Source organism: Elgaria multicarinata, chromosome 7 (assembly GCF_023053635.1).
Source record: "Elgaria multicarinata webbii isolate HBS135686 ecotype San Diego chromosome 7, rElgMul1.1.pri, whole genome shotgun sequence".
NCBI classification, from domain to species: domain Eukaryota; kingdom Metazoa; phylum Chordata; class Lepidosauria; order Squamata; family Anguidae; genus Elgaria; species Elgaria multicarinata.
The window spans coordinates 6092300-6106260 of record NC_086177.1 but is presented as its reverse complement, the minus strand read 5'-3'; the positions used below and the strand labels follow the sequence as shown (position 1 = coordinate 6106260).

The window sequence follows — 13961 nt, the reverse complement described above, 5'->3', positions numbered from 1 at the left end:
GTTGTACACTTGCGTCAAGGTACAGATGGTAGTACGTTCATAATATTAGAAGTCAGGGCCATCCAATGACTGTGAATGGTGGGAGACTGAGTACAGACCAAAAGAAGTATTTCTTCACACTTCTCCACACAGCGCATAGTTAGCTATGGAATTTTCAACCGGGATGATCAGGGGTCTGGAAACAAAGCCCTCTGATGAGAAACTGAAAGAACTGGGCATGTTTAGCCTGGAGAAGAGAAGATTGAGGGAAGACATGAGAGCACTCTTCAAATACTTAAAAGGTTGTCACACAGAGGAGGGCCAGGATCTCTTCTCGATCCTCCCAGAGTGCAGGACACGGAATAATGGGCTCAAGTGAAAGGAAGCCAGATTCCAGCTGGACATCAGGAAAAACTTCCTGACTGTTAGAGCAGTACGACAATGGAATCAGTTACCGAGGGAAGTTGTGGGCTCTCCCACACTAGAGGCCTTCAAGAGGCAGCTGGACAACCATCTGTCAGGGATGCTTTAGGGTGGATTCCTGCATTGAGCAGGGGGTTGGACTTGATGGCCTTGTAGGCCCCTTCCAACTCTACTATTCTATGATTCTATGATTCTACCACAAAATGGCCACCAACTTGAATGGCTTTAAAAAGGGGTTAGACAAATTCATGGAGGATAAGGCTATCCCTGACTGCTAACCATGCTGACAACATGTTACCTCCAGCATCAGATGCAGTATGCCAGTTGCTGGGAAAGATGAACAGGAGGGGGTTGTTGCACTCATGTCCTGCTTGTGGGCTTCTCACAGACATCTGGTTGGTCACTGTGTGAACAGAATGCTGGACGAGACAGGTGTCTGGTCTGATTCAGCATGGCTCTTCTTACGCTCTTATGATGTGCAGCTGGAACTCTCTTAATGGACCAGTCAAGTGTCAGTACCAGCGGCATCGTCTGCATGATTGACTTTGTGGTGTAAAAGTGGGGAAATAATACCTTCATCTGAATGCAAACCCACCAGCAGGTCTTAAACAGGTTACTGATGAGATGACAGGCACAGATTCAGCATTTCCACTACCACCCAGCATAGGTCAAAGGATGAAACTGCTGGGGGATTAGCCAAACCAGCCACAGAAGCATCTTTGTAGCAAAGGTGAGAACTATGATACGAGAATCTACGAGAACTACGAGAATCTATGATTCTATGAACAGTTGACGTGATACTCCCTGACCCCTATAAAAGCTTTCAAACTGGGCTTGCTTACTAATTTAAACAACTAGGAGAGTTGCTCTTGCTGGTTATTCGCTGCCTTTGCAATCCACTGCCTCTGCTTTGGCCATCCTCAGTTGCAAGGAGCTGGATCTGTCCTTTAGGAATCCTGTGCCAAGCTAATAGCAAGTCGAGAGGCCATGTAGAAGGGCATTCATTCACAAGGCATCTCATTCTTGAATATCATACCCAACACAACTTTGCTTATTCTGAGGATATAGCTCCAGATAGACCTCATACATGGGTCATGGGTGAAATCCAAGCCCACTTTGAAAGAGAGACTACCCACTGATTTTAACAGAAAAATTAACCATACTCAATGTTTTTACTCTGCACTATCTGAGAATGTAATAGGATACTACAAGCAACCTTGGATCTCTGAGTCATTCTCAAAAATTGTTTGTGTAATTTACAATAGCTCATGGTACCAAAACTGTACCTATTTAGATAAAGTATCTTTCCAGACTCATGTAAAATAGTGGATGATCTTGCATACTATACACAGTTTTAGATACCAAGTAGCAATTGTGCACTGGGTGATATGTAAAGACATCCTTGCATGATGTAGTCCTATTTTGCATTTGTGTACATCTTTTGTACATTACACTGATATAATTATTGTATTTTTACATTCATGTCTATGTGATCCTCCTTGTTTGGGTAAATTTTATTCTGCTTGTCTTGGTTGTTACTTTTGCAAAAAGATCAAAGTGGCTTCCCAAATATATATTTTTAAAATAGAAAAATATGTTATCACAACAAATAATAAAAATATATCAAATAAAACGACATATAACATCAATTGCACAAACATTTCAGCAACCAGCACAATATTTTAACTGACTTGTTAATTGCTTCTGCTCAGCTTCTAGTGGGGCCTCTGCGAACACCCAGTTGTGCGCAGCATAGGCCTTGCAGGTCAAATGCTGATTGAATAAACTTTGATTAAGTGCTGAACCCATGTGCCCTGGCCTCATGGCTTCTTGTAGGGGAGTTCTGATATGCACCCAAGCTTGCAAACATGCAAGGGTACCTGCGCACACTTCTGTGGAGGAGCAGGTCATAGAATCATAGAATAGTAGAGTTGGAAGGGGCCTATAAGGCCATCGAGTCCAACCCCCTGCTCAATGCAGGAATCCACCCTAAAGCATCCCTGACAGATGCTTGTCCAGCTGTCTCTTGAAAGCCTCTAGTGTGGGAGAGCCCACAACCTCACCAGGCAACTGATTCCATTGTCGTACTGCTCTAACAGTCAGGAAGTTTTTCCTGATGTCCAGCCGGAATCTGGCTTCCTTTAACTTGAGCCCGTTATTCCGTGTCCTGCACTCTGGGAGGATCGAGAAGAGATCCTGGCCCTCCTCTGTGTGACAACCTTTTAAGTATTGGAAGAGTGCTATCATGTCTCCCCTCCACCTTAGAATCATAGAATATGATTCAGAGTTGGAATAGCAGGTCCACAAGCTGCTTCCCTTTGCACAGGGCTCTGGGTAAGCATTTGAGTACCAGAGGAGTTGTAGTTCAGGGGCCTTATGCAGACTAGACCGACGTCATCGGGCACAAGTCCAATGCCTGTGCAGCAGCTTCTTTTTATCCTTTTTATACGACTTTTAATTTAGAATTTCAGCAATAAATACAATATATCAAACATTACACAAAATACATCTTCCATTTCTATATACAATAATATACATACATCTATATACATTCCCCTATCAAATTCATTACTTTAGCAAAACAAATTCTTAAAAATACTTAATTGAATTTAAATATTTTAAATAAAACCTGTAAAGCATGAATACATGTTAAATTTATACACTATAATTTGTTAACTAATAAATCATTATTATTTTTTCTATGAAGGGAAATGTTGTAAGCACATGCAGGGACTCCCTATTATCCACATAGCATATTCTTCAGGTCATAGAAAAAGGAAGGTTTTGTGGGTACAGAACTCTGTGCACGTGGCTCTGAGACACTGGATTGTGGCCACTAATTTTATTCCTTTCTTAGGTGCCAAATAATTATCAAATTTCCACAGCTCAATTGACAATTTAAATTGGAAACAAGAGCACATAATGAGGCAGGATTATTTTGTTTACATTTTTCTCCCTCTCTCAAAATACTAGAACCCGGGGTCATCCCATGAAGCTGATTGGTGGGAGATTCAGGCCAAATAAAAGGAAGTGCTTCTTCACACAGCGCATAGTTAAATTATGGAACTCACTACAAGATGTAGTGATGGCCACCAGTTTGGATGGCTTTAAAAGGAGGCTGGATAAATTCCTGGAGGAGTAGGCTATCAATGGCTACTAGCCCTGATGGTTATGTGTTACCTCCAGTATCGGAGGCAGTAAGGCTGTGTGCACCAGTTGCTGGAGAACATGGGTGGGAGGGCGCTGTTGCACCATGTCCTGCTTTGTTGGTCCCTGGTCAACAGTTGATTGGCCACTGTGTGCACAGAGTGCTGGACTAGATGGACCTTCAGTCTGATCCAGCATCAGGGCACTTCTTATGTCCTTACATTCTTATGTATAATTAAAATTCCTGAAGAGTTTTTTTTTAGTCTTTATAAATAATAAAATTAAAATCATGGCCTCTCACTATATTAATTATCTTTTCATTGCAGAGTAGTGTGTGAACGTGATCTTCATTGACAGACTAATAGTGACCCAAGATTTTCCTATAACATTTTCCTATAATTGGGTATAATATTTGCCTATAATTGTAATGGTTCCAAAGAAGCCAGAATTGCACTGATGGCTTGCATGGACTATGACAAGCTTCTTCCAATCTAGAGGTTACAGGAGAAGGCATGCAAACCTGGTGAGCTTTCCACAAATTAAACAGTTGCCAGGAAGCAGTACTTGATTATGGTGGATGCATATTAGAATGTAAGCCTATGCGGCAGGGTTTTGCTATTTTATTGTTTTACTCTGTACAGCACCATGTACACTGATGGTGCTATATAAATAAATAAATAAATAAATAATAATAAAAATGTGGCTATTGTCACTAATATACAAATCAGTAGTGAGCATAAAATGAGACTGCAAATATCACTAAATGGAATGTCAAGTGAAATGGCATCATCATGTTAATATAGTTAACTATATTGCTATATTTTAAAGGCACAGTTACAAACAATTCCAACAAGGAGAAAAGATAGAAGACAACAGAGGAAACCAATGTGGCTCCACAAAAAGCTTATTGAAAAAGCTTATTGATGAACTGAAAACAAAAAGGGATACATATAGGAAGTGGAAGGAAGGCCAGGCTACAAAAGAAGAGTACAGACAAGTGGCGCAGAAGTGCCGAAATGGCGTCAGGAAGGCTAAAGCTGTGAATGAGCTGAGATTAGCGAGGGATGCTAAAAGCAATAAAAAGGCTTTCTTCAGATACGTGAGTAGTAAAAGACAGAGGAAAGAAATGGTGGTTCAACTGCTTAATGAGGATGGCAAATTGATAACAGACGACAAACAAAAGGCTGAAGTGCTCAATTCCTACTTTGCCTCGGTCTTCTCCCAAAAGCGGATCTATGACCCCCCTGGAAAAAGTGAAGCAGAAGTTGAGGGGGCAGGATTGCAGTTTGAGATTGATAAACAAATGGTCAAAGAACACCTAATTTCCTTGAATGAGTTCAAATCCCCAGGGCCCGATGAACTGCATCCAAGAGTAATGAAGGAGCTAGCGGAAGAACTCTCAGAACCTTTGTCTATTATCTTTGCAAAATCATGGAAGACGGGTGAGGTGCCGGATGACTGGAGGAGGGCTAACGTTGTCCCTATCTTCAAAAAGGGCAAAAAGGAGGAACCTGGGAACTACAGACCAGTCAGCCTGACATCCATCCCTGGGAAAATTCTGGAGCAGATTATAAAGAAGTCAATCTGTAAACACCTTGAAATCAATGCAGTGATTACTAGAAGCCAACATGGATTTGTCAGGAACAAATCCTGTCAGACTAATTTGATCTCATTTTTTGATAGGATAACCTCCCTTGTGGACTGTGGGAATGCTGTGGATGTCATATATCTTGACTTCAGCAAAGCTTTTGACAAAGTACCACATGACATTCTGATTAACAAACTAGCTAAAAGTGGGCTAGATGGAACAACTATTAGGTGGATCCACAGTTGGCTACAGAATCGGACTCAAAGAGTACTTATCAATGGAACCTTCTCAAACTGGGGAGAGGCAACGAGTGGGGTGCCGCAGGGCTCAGTCCTGGGCCCAGTGCTCTTCAACATTTTTATTAATGATTTGGACGAGGAGGTGCAGGGAACGCTGATCAAATTTGCAGATGACACCAAATTGGGTGGGATAGCTAATACCCTGGAAGACAGAAACAAACTTCAAAGTGATCTTGATAGGCTGGAGTGCTGGGCTGAAAACAACAGAATGAAATTTAATAGGGATAAATGCCAAGTTCTACATTTAGGGAATAGAAACCAAATGCACAGTTACAAGATGGGGGACACTTGGCTCAGCAATACTACAAATGAGAAAGATCTTGGAATTGTTGTAGATCACAAGCTGAATATGAGCCAACAGTGCGATATGGCTGCAAGAAAGGCAAATGCTATTTTGGGCTGCATTAATAGAAGTATAGCTTCCAAATCACGTGAGGTACTGGTTCCTCTCTATTCGGCCCTGGTTAGGCCTCATCTAGAGTATTGCGTCCAGTTCTGGGCTCCACAATTCAAGAAGGACGCAGACAAGCTGGAGCGTGTTCAGAAGAGGGCAACGAGGATGATCAGAGGTCTAGAAACAAAGCCCTATGAAGAGAGACTGAAAGAACTGGGCATGTTTAGCCTGGAGAAGAGAAGATTGAGGGGAGACATGATAGCACTCTTCAAATACTTAAAAGGTTGTCACACAGAGGAGGGCCAGGATCTCTTCTCGATTCTCCCAGAGTGCAGGACACGGAATAACGGGCTCAAGTTAAAGGAAGCCAGATTCCGGCTGGACATCAGGAAAAACTTCCTGACTGTTAGAGCAGTGTGACAGTGGAATCAGCTACCTAGGGAGGTTGTGGGCTCTCCCACACTAGAGGCCTTCAAGAGGCAGCTGGACAAGCATCTGTCAGGGATGCTTTAGGGTGGATTCCTGCATTGAGCAGGGGGTTGGACTCGATGGCCTTGTAGGCCCCTTCCAACTCTGCTATTCTATGATTCTATGATTCTATGATTCTAGGGTTTGTTTACAGCAGCGTAACACCCATCATCATATGTGTTCCTATTGTGCCTCTGTCTGTCTTGATTATGTTAAGTTCCTCTTCACAGCTAACTTTCACTTGCTTATATTTAAAATCCTAAGCTACTGACGGAAACACCAAGAGACTTATAGCCAGTGGTTGGGACTGGAGCAGGAGAGCACATATGAGCTGGGTGTGCGGCCAGCAACCAGACGGCAGGAGCATGGGTAGGTAGGTGAGCAGATAAGAGAAGCTGCCAGACTGGAGAGGGAAACAGGCAGGTGGGAGGAAACCTGAAGTAAGGCTAGGCTGAGGAGCCACATAGGAAATGCCAGAATGTGGCTGGTGCTTAGGCAAAGGGAAAAACCCAACCTGGAAATAAGTATAGCTCTGGTCAGCAGCTAGTATTATGGCAAGGTCTTAGAATCATAGAATAGCAGAGTTGGAAGGGGCCTACAAGGCCATCGAGTCCAACCCCCTGCTCAATGCAGGAATCCACCCTAAAGCATCCCTGACAGATGGTTGTCCAGCTGCCTCTTGAAGGCCTCTAGTGTGGGAGAGCCCACAACCTCCCTAGGTAACTGATTCCATTGTTGTACTGCTCTAACAGTCAGGAAGTTTTTCCTGATGTCCAGCTGGAATCTGGCTTCCTTTAACTTCAGCCTCTTATTACGTGTCCTGCACTCTGGGAGGATCGAGAAGAGATCCTGGTCCTCCTCTTCTTGAGGAGGGAATTAAAGGGAAGTCTCTAGTAGATTGGCAGCAAATCCCAGTGCCACAGCCAATTTCCTCCATGTGATCCTATTTCTTCCAGGCTGGCAAATAAGGGGGTAGCTTCTTTGGGGAGGCCTGATCTCACCCCGGGGCCTTTAGTTGCTCATCCATAATTTATAGCCAGGCTGAGAAGAACCAACAAGCTCCCTTGGGAGGTTGATGCTATATTGAGACCTGCAAAAGCAAAACTGTGTCACATGCCCATCTTCTGGCACAAACTATTCTCGTAAGCTAATGCAAAACACCAGAAACAGTGAGAACTTTTACTGGTAGCAAAATCAGGTTTCATAGATGAACTTTTTAGCTCCCACAGCAAAAGCTTAATGCTGCAAGTCTCCAGAAAACATAGAGCTGATAATAATTAACTATAAGCTCATTGCTTAGTTCAAAGAACAGTCAAAAGCTAACAACTATAAACATGTCAGAGATCAATACAACTTATTTTTCCCATTGCAATCTCTATGGTTCTGGATACAGTGTGAACGGCCTGAATGACTCCTGTTGTAAACCATTCCAGACAATCAGAAACATGACTAGACCACAAAATATATAACAACATATAGAGAGATTTAGTCCAACCTTGAATGAATGAATGAAATCTTTATTTCAGATCGCATAAATCGTTCCAACCTTGAATTCTTCATTAGAACCTCTTTGTTCCTACGTGGGTCCAGGTCTATCAAATCCAAGAGCCAATACACAGGTTCAAGAGGAAGTCCAAAGTAAACCCATGCATACAGAGATTTAGACAACCAAAGCTTTCATTTTGGAATCTCCATGCTACATGGGTGAAGGCACAGAAAAACCCAGGAGTTACGATCAGACCAAGCCAGCAAGCCCTCTGGAGATTCAGGGTCTATGAAAAGTATAACAATACATTCCCTTGCAGGTTCTAAATAATTAACAATTCAAACAGAATTCTAGATTTCACAGACAAATCAGGTGAAACAGACTCAAGCCCAGGTGAGAAGTGTTTCTCATAGCTCAGAAAGAGGGAATCCCAAACATGAAGGGTTACAGGCAGGAAAGGACAGACAATAAAAGATGGACAGTAAAGACAATGTTCTCAGCTAAGGCTCCCAGCCTCAGCATTGGCTTAAAAGCAACAGTGGGGTGCAATAACACACCCGTAATTGACATGGGATTTAGCCCATAAGTGAGTCCTATTCCAATCAGGCAACTTTGTTCTGCCCTCTTGAGTTGACATCAACCTTTGTGGCACCTCTGAAAACCTTCTTATGTGAGATAAACTCACATTTATTCTGACATTCCAGAGATAGATTAGGCCCAAACCAGCCCCCCTTCCTCTTGTGATTACATGAGTAACCAGGCACCATCAAACTCTTAGCATTCTCACAACTGAACAGGGTTCCAAACCCTTCCAGACTGAGGCCACAGCTAGACCTAAGGTTTATCCTAGGATTAGCCAGGGTTCACTCCTGCCTGAGCACTGGATCCCCTGTGTGTCACCTAGATGAATAGGTTTGACCCCTGGACGATCCAGGGATAAACCTTAGGTCTAGCTATGGCCTAAGTCTGATCAGGTTCTGACTGCAAAGTAGAAGGCCCACTGCAGCACTGGAGCTGGACACTGATGTATTGTCTCTTCTGCCTCCAATCAGCAGCCCTGAATATCCCATAACAAAGGGTACCAATACACAGAGCAGGTCTTAGCTGATCCTAACAGAGGCATACAATGCTGATCCAACAGGTATTGGCTCAGTTCAGACAACATGTTAGTCAATGGTGGTTTTAGAACTCCATGGTGGAGTTTTTATACCACCATTGAGAAACGTGTTGTCTGGCAGGAAAACTCCACACAACAGTGAAGTTTTTTAGAAAACACTCCACACAGAATATCCACACTGTGCAGAGGAGAGTTCCTGCACAACCATTGTTTTGCGTGTTGTGTGGCAGGTTCTGTAGAGTTTTCTGATGCGTTGAGTTGACTTTTCCCATCGGCTACAGAGTTCTCTGGCAAGAGTGGCGAAAGGAGGGAGTGCTGCTCTAGGAGAGACGCCAGGATTGTTTTTTCACAGCAATGGCTGATGGGATACCATCAGGAGGACTGGGGGAGGGCAGAGGAATTGTCACTCAAATGCCGTATTGACTTTTACTCAACTCTTCAGTAGCCCACACTCACACAACGGTCGAGCTAGAGCATGTTGTCCAGGGAGTGCCCCCTAAAAACTCAACTATTGAGTGGAATTTCTACATTGCGTTGACTAACATGTTGTCTGAACTGAGCCATTGTTAGCAGCTTCTTCAGTGACTGCCTGCAATCTCCTCTTTTTTGTTGTTTATTCATTCAGTCGCTTCCGACTCTTCGTGACTTCATGGACCAGCCCACGCCAGAGCTTTCTGTCGGCCGTCGCCACCCTTAGTTCCCCCAAGGTCAAGTCTGTCACCTCCAGAATATCATCCATCCATCTTGCCCTTGGTCGGCCCCTCTTCCTTTTGCCTTCCACTCTCCCTAGCATCAGCCTCTTCTCCAGGGTATCCTGTCTTCTCATTATGTGGCCAAAGTACTTCAGTTTTGCCTTTAATACCTATTCATTTCAATGGAGGCTGTATAAGTGACATATAATTGTCTCTCTGTCTGACCCCCCTCCCCTTAATAGCATCTTAAATCTGCAGCCTGGGGCACCCATATCACCTTGCCTCATGAGATGGCTGCCTTTCCATGGAAAACGTTTTGCAAAACATAGTCAGATGTGACAATCATATGTTTGTTTTTCATTGGATGTATAGGCATTGGGAACCTGCTGTTGGTCAAAGTTTGAAGTTATTTCTGCACAAATGTACCTCCCATGTAGGAGATTTGTAACATTTGAGGACTGAACTTGATTCCTAATGGAGGCTTCAATGAAGATGGATCTAGGGTTCTCAGGTCTCCTGAGGTTCAAATCATAAGATGCAGAGCGCAAAGCCTTTTCAATGGGGAGCGGTATATAAATATTCTAAATAAATAAAGCAAGCCTTGGAGCTACAGGGTAATACCAGGCAGATCAGAAGGTGGTGCCTGATGGAATAGGTGTCTGATGGGGGATGAAGGTGGCACCGGTCTAGTCGGGGGAAGAGCCCCAGGGTAGAGCCAGATGGACAATGGCCGAAGTGAATAGCAAAGCAGTCAATAGCCTGCCCTCTTGATTCTCACCCTCACACTTCTTCCTCTAGGCTAAAATCCTGAAATTCCACATCAAACTCAGAGACCTGGCAATGCTATAAGGAGTTCTGTTGCCTTCAGTCAGGAATTCAGGAGATGTAAAATAAACTCCTCATTAAACAAACTCTTCAGTCAACTCTTTCCTCTTTCACAAGCCAAATAATGCCTGGTTGCTTTATTATTTGCTTAGAGTTTTCCATTACAAAATCTAGCACCTAATAACCAATGAACTTGATCACGTTTGCAGCCACTTTGTGATGATTTTCCAGTTCCCTCATACCAGTAGAAGTCCGCTGACGAGCACCTTTCCCCATCCAATCTGTTGTAATCAGCAAAGTGTTCTTATTAAGAGGAAATGCTGATCGCTCGATACACAAGCCTAGAGCTAATTCAAATTAAAAAAAATAGTATGTGGTACCATCCTTTCGGAACAGTACCACTTCAGATGGTAAACCTCCTGCATGCGGAACACTAAACTAAAACCCTAATCCATGACAATGCATTGCATACTTCTGATGACTTTGAACAGAATGCCTCACACATGTTGAAGGTCACAGCTGTTGCATGCACCCTGTCCCTTGAGGGCCTGAAGAGGGAGCTAAGGTCTTCCCTCCATCTGGGAAGGACACCCATCATGGGCACACACAGCCCATGTCCCAACTTAAAGCCTTTAAGTTCCTGGTTTAAGTCATGGAGATCCAAACAACCAGCTCAACATTGTATATCCTCACAGCATGTAAAAAAACCAATGTGTCGCTGAAGGGCCAGGCACACTGATTTGAAGTCAATGTTAATTAGTGCTGAGGATCAGCACATACTTTTCATATAGAGAATGTATTATTCTGAGACATGAATAACTTTCAGAGCAGCTTCTCCATAGCTGTTAATATTTTATTTTGATTTCCATTTTAAGGTAGTGCATCACTGCCACAGAAATACTAATGCAAGCATCCAAGCTGGAAAACAGCAAGCAAGGACACTCTGCAAACATGACCTTTTATTCCAGAAAACAAAAGAGCTCAACACAAACTGATAAAGACACTAGAGATAAGCAAGGAATGAATGAATTGCCTATTTGTTAGAACTGAATCTTCATAATTTTAATAGCATAACTGTGGAGAAAACAATCCAATTATTTGAAAAACTCATCCTATAAAAAATCTGAGGATTTTCCTTCAATGACACAAATTACTAATGGTAAGAAAACTCATAACTTCCTCCTACATTTTAAAACGAATTTAATTTAGATGGAAGGTCAGAACACTACTTACATAGAAGTCTATAGAACACTGCCGTATATATCAGTTTTTCAATGAACATACACAAGGTGAAAGGTGAACTTGCGTGGTTCTTCAATCATACATTGTGTCCATCACAGCTCAATCATAGAGCAAATGCTTTGTATACAGAAGCCCTCAGGTTCAACAATCCCTGACTTCTCCAGGTATGATAGGGAAAGAAACCCTGGAGACCCACCGCCAAGCAGTGTAGATAATACTGAATTAGATGGAACAATAGTCCGACCTGGTGTAAGGCATCTTCCTATGGTCTTATAGCATTTTGTCTCTAGCACATTGTTGATATGTGCCAAGTAACACAGCAACCAATAATTTCTTTTTTCAAATGCTATTCTGTCAAAATATGGCTCTTTTCATTTAAAGGAGTGATTCAATTCAAATACTGTAATGAATATGTCTTTTCCTGTTTCTGAGAACAGATGAAGATTGAAAGGTCCCCAGTTGCCATTATTGCTACCAAGAAATACAATACTCAGAACAATGCAGCAAAAAATCTGTTCAAATGTGGGCTGGTGTAGTGTTCTTGCACAGGTACAAGAAATGTGACAATCTGTTTAAGGCTCAGTGTAAAAAAGTTCTGTTCTTTACAAAGTTTCCTTCACTAAGTATTTATCTCTATTTATCTCAACTTGGAAGGTTATATCTTCCAAGTTGCAAGTAGGGGCTTTCTTTCACTGGCACTAGTTTTGGAACTGTTAAGGCATTTAATTATTATTAAAATTCTGATACACAATCTAGAAGATAAGTAAAATTTATTGCTAAGAATCACTAACCTTGACCCCAAAATTGAATTATTAAGAAACTTTGTTACTGTCACTTTTGCTACAAAAATCTAATCATCATCGCACTTCTTTCCACTGAGATTTTAAAAATGGAAAAACACAAGTCCTTTTACCTTAAATTTGTAGTATCAACATCTGATGCAAAAACTTGCCCAGCAGATTCATTTCAACAGATTTCTTTAGTACAAAATGTATTTCTTTTGTAAATGAAGATTCTTCTGTTCAATGATTTCCCTCAAAACACAAATAATTTTGGACCAACTCTATAAGTTTCATTCTCAAACTGAGGTAAGCTTAAAGTTAACTTGGATTTCCAAAAGACTTTTGATAAAGCCCCCCACCAAGGACTCCTGAAAAAACTTAGCAGTCATGGAATAAGAGGAGTGGTCCTCTTATAGATCAGTAACTGGCTAAAGAATAGAAAGCAGAGAGTAGGAATAAATGGTAAATTCTCCAGATGGAGGGAAGTTAATAGTAGGGTCCGACAGGGATCAGTATTGGGACCAATTCTTTTCAACTTGTTCATAAATGATCTGGAATTAGGAGTGAGCAGTGAAGTGGCCAAGTTTGCTGATTACACCAAATTATTTAAGGTTGTTAAAACACAAAGGGATTGTGAAGAGCTCCAAAGAGATCTCTCCAAGCTGGGAGGGTGGGCGTCCAAATGGCAGATGCGGTTCAATGTAAGCAAGTGTAAGGTGATGCACATTGGGGCAAAAAAACCCAACTTCAAGTTATAACCTAATGGGATCTGAGCTAGCAGTGACTGAACAAGAAAGAGATCTTGGGATTGTGGTGGACAGCTAGATGAAAATGTCCACACAGTGTAAAGAAGGCAAACTCCATGTTAGGCATAAGAAAAGGAATTGAGAATAAAACAGCCAGTATCATACTGCCCTTATACAAATCTATGGTGTGACCACACTTAGAATACTGTGTACAGTTCTGGTCACCACACCTAAAAAAGGATGTTATAGAGCTGGAAAAAGTGCAGGAAAGGGCAACTAAAATGATTAAGGGGCTGGAGCATCTCCCGTATGAGGGCAGGTGACATCAGCTGGGATTGTTTAGCTTGGAGAAGAGAAGGCTTAGGGGAAACATGATAGAGGTGTACAAAATTATGCATGATATGGAGAATGTGGATAGGGAGACATTTTTCTCCTCCTCTCAAAATACTAGACCCCGGGGTCATCCCATGAAGCTGATTGGTGGGAGATTCAGGACAAACAAAAGGAAGTACTTCTTCACACAGCGCATAGTTAAATTATGGAACTCACTACCACAAGATGTAGCGATTGCCACCAATTTGGATGGCTTTAAAAGGGGTTTGGATAAATTCCTGGAGGCAAAGGCTATCAAGGGCTACTAGCCCTGATGGTTGTGTGCGATCTCCAGTATTCAAGGCAGTAAGCCTGTGTGCACCAGTTGCTGGGGAACATGGGTGGGAGGGTGCTGTTTCACCATGTCCTGCTTGTTCATCTCTGGCTGATGGCTGGTCGGC

At 42.4% G+C, this 13961-nt stretch overlaps 1 protein-coding gene across 2 annotated transcripts in view; it reads right to left on the bottom strand.

The window, feature by feature from the left end:
• Window positions 1-13961, bottom strand: part of SLC24A3 (solute carrier family 24 member 3) — a 161793-nt gene that overhangs the window by 49264 nt on the left and 98568 nt on the right. The window lies entirely within an intron of this gene.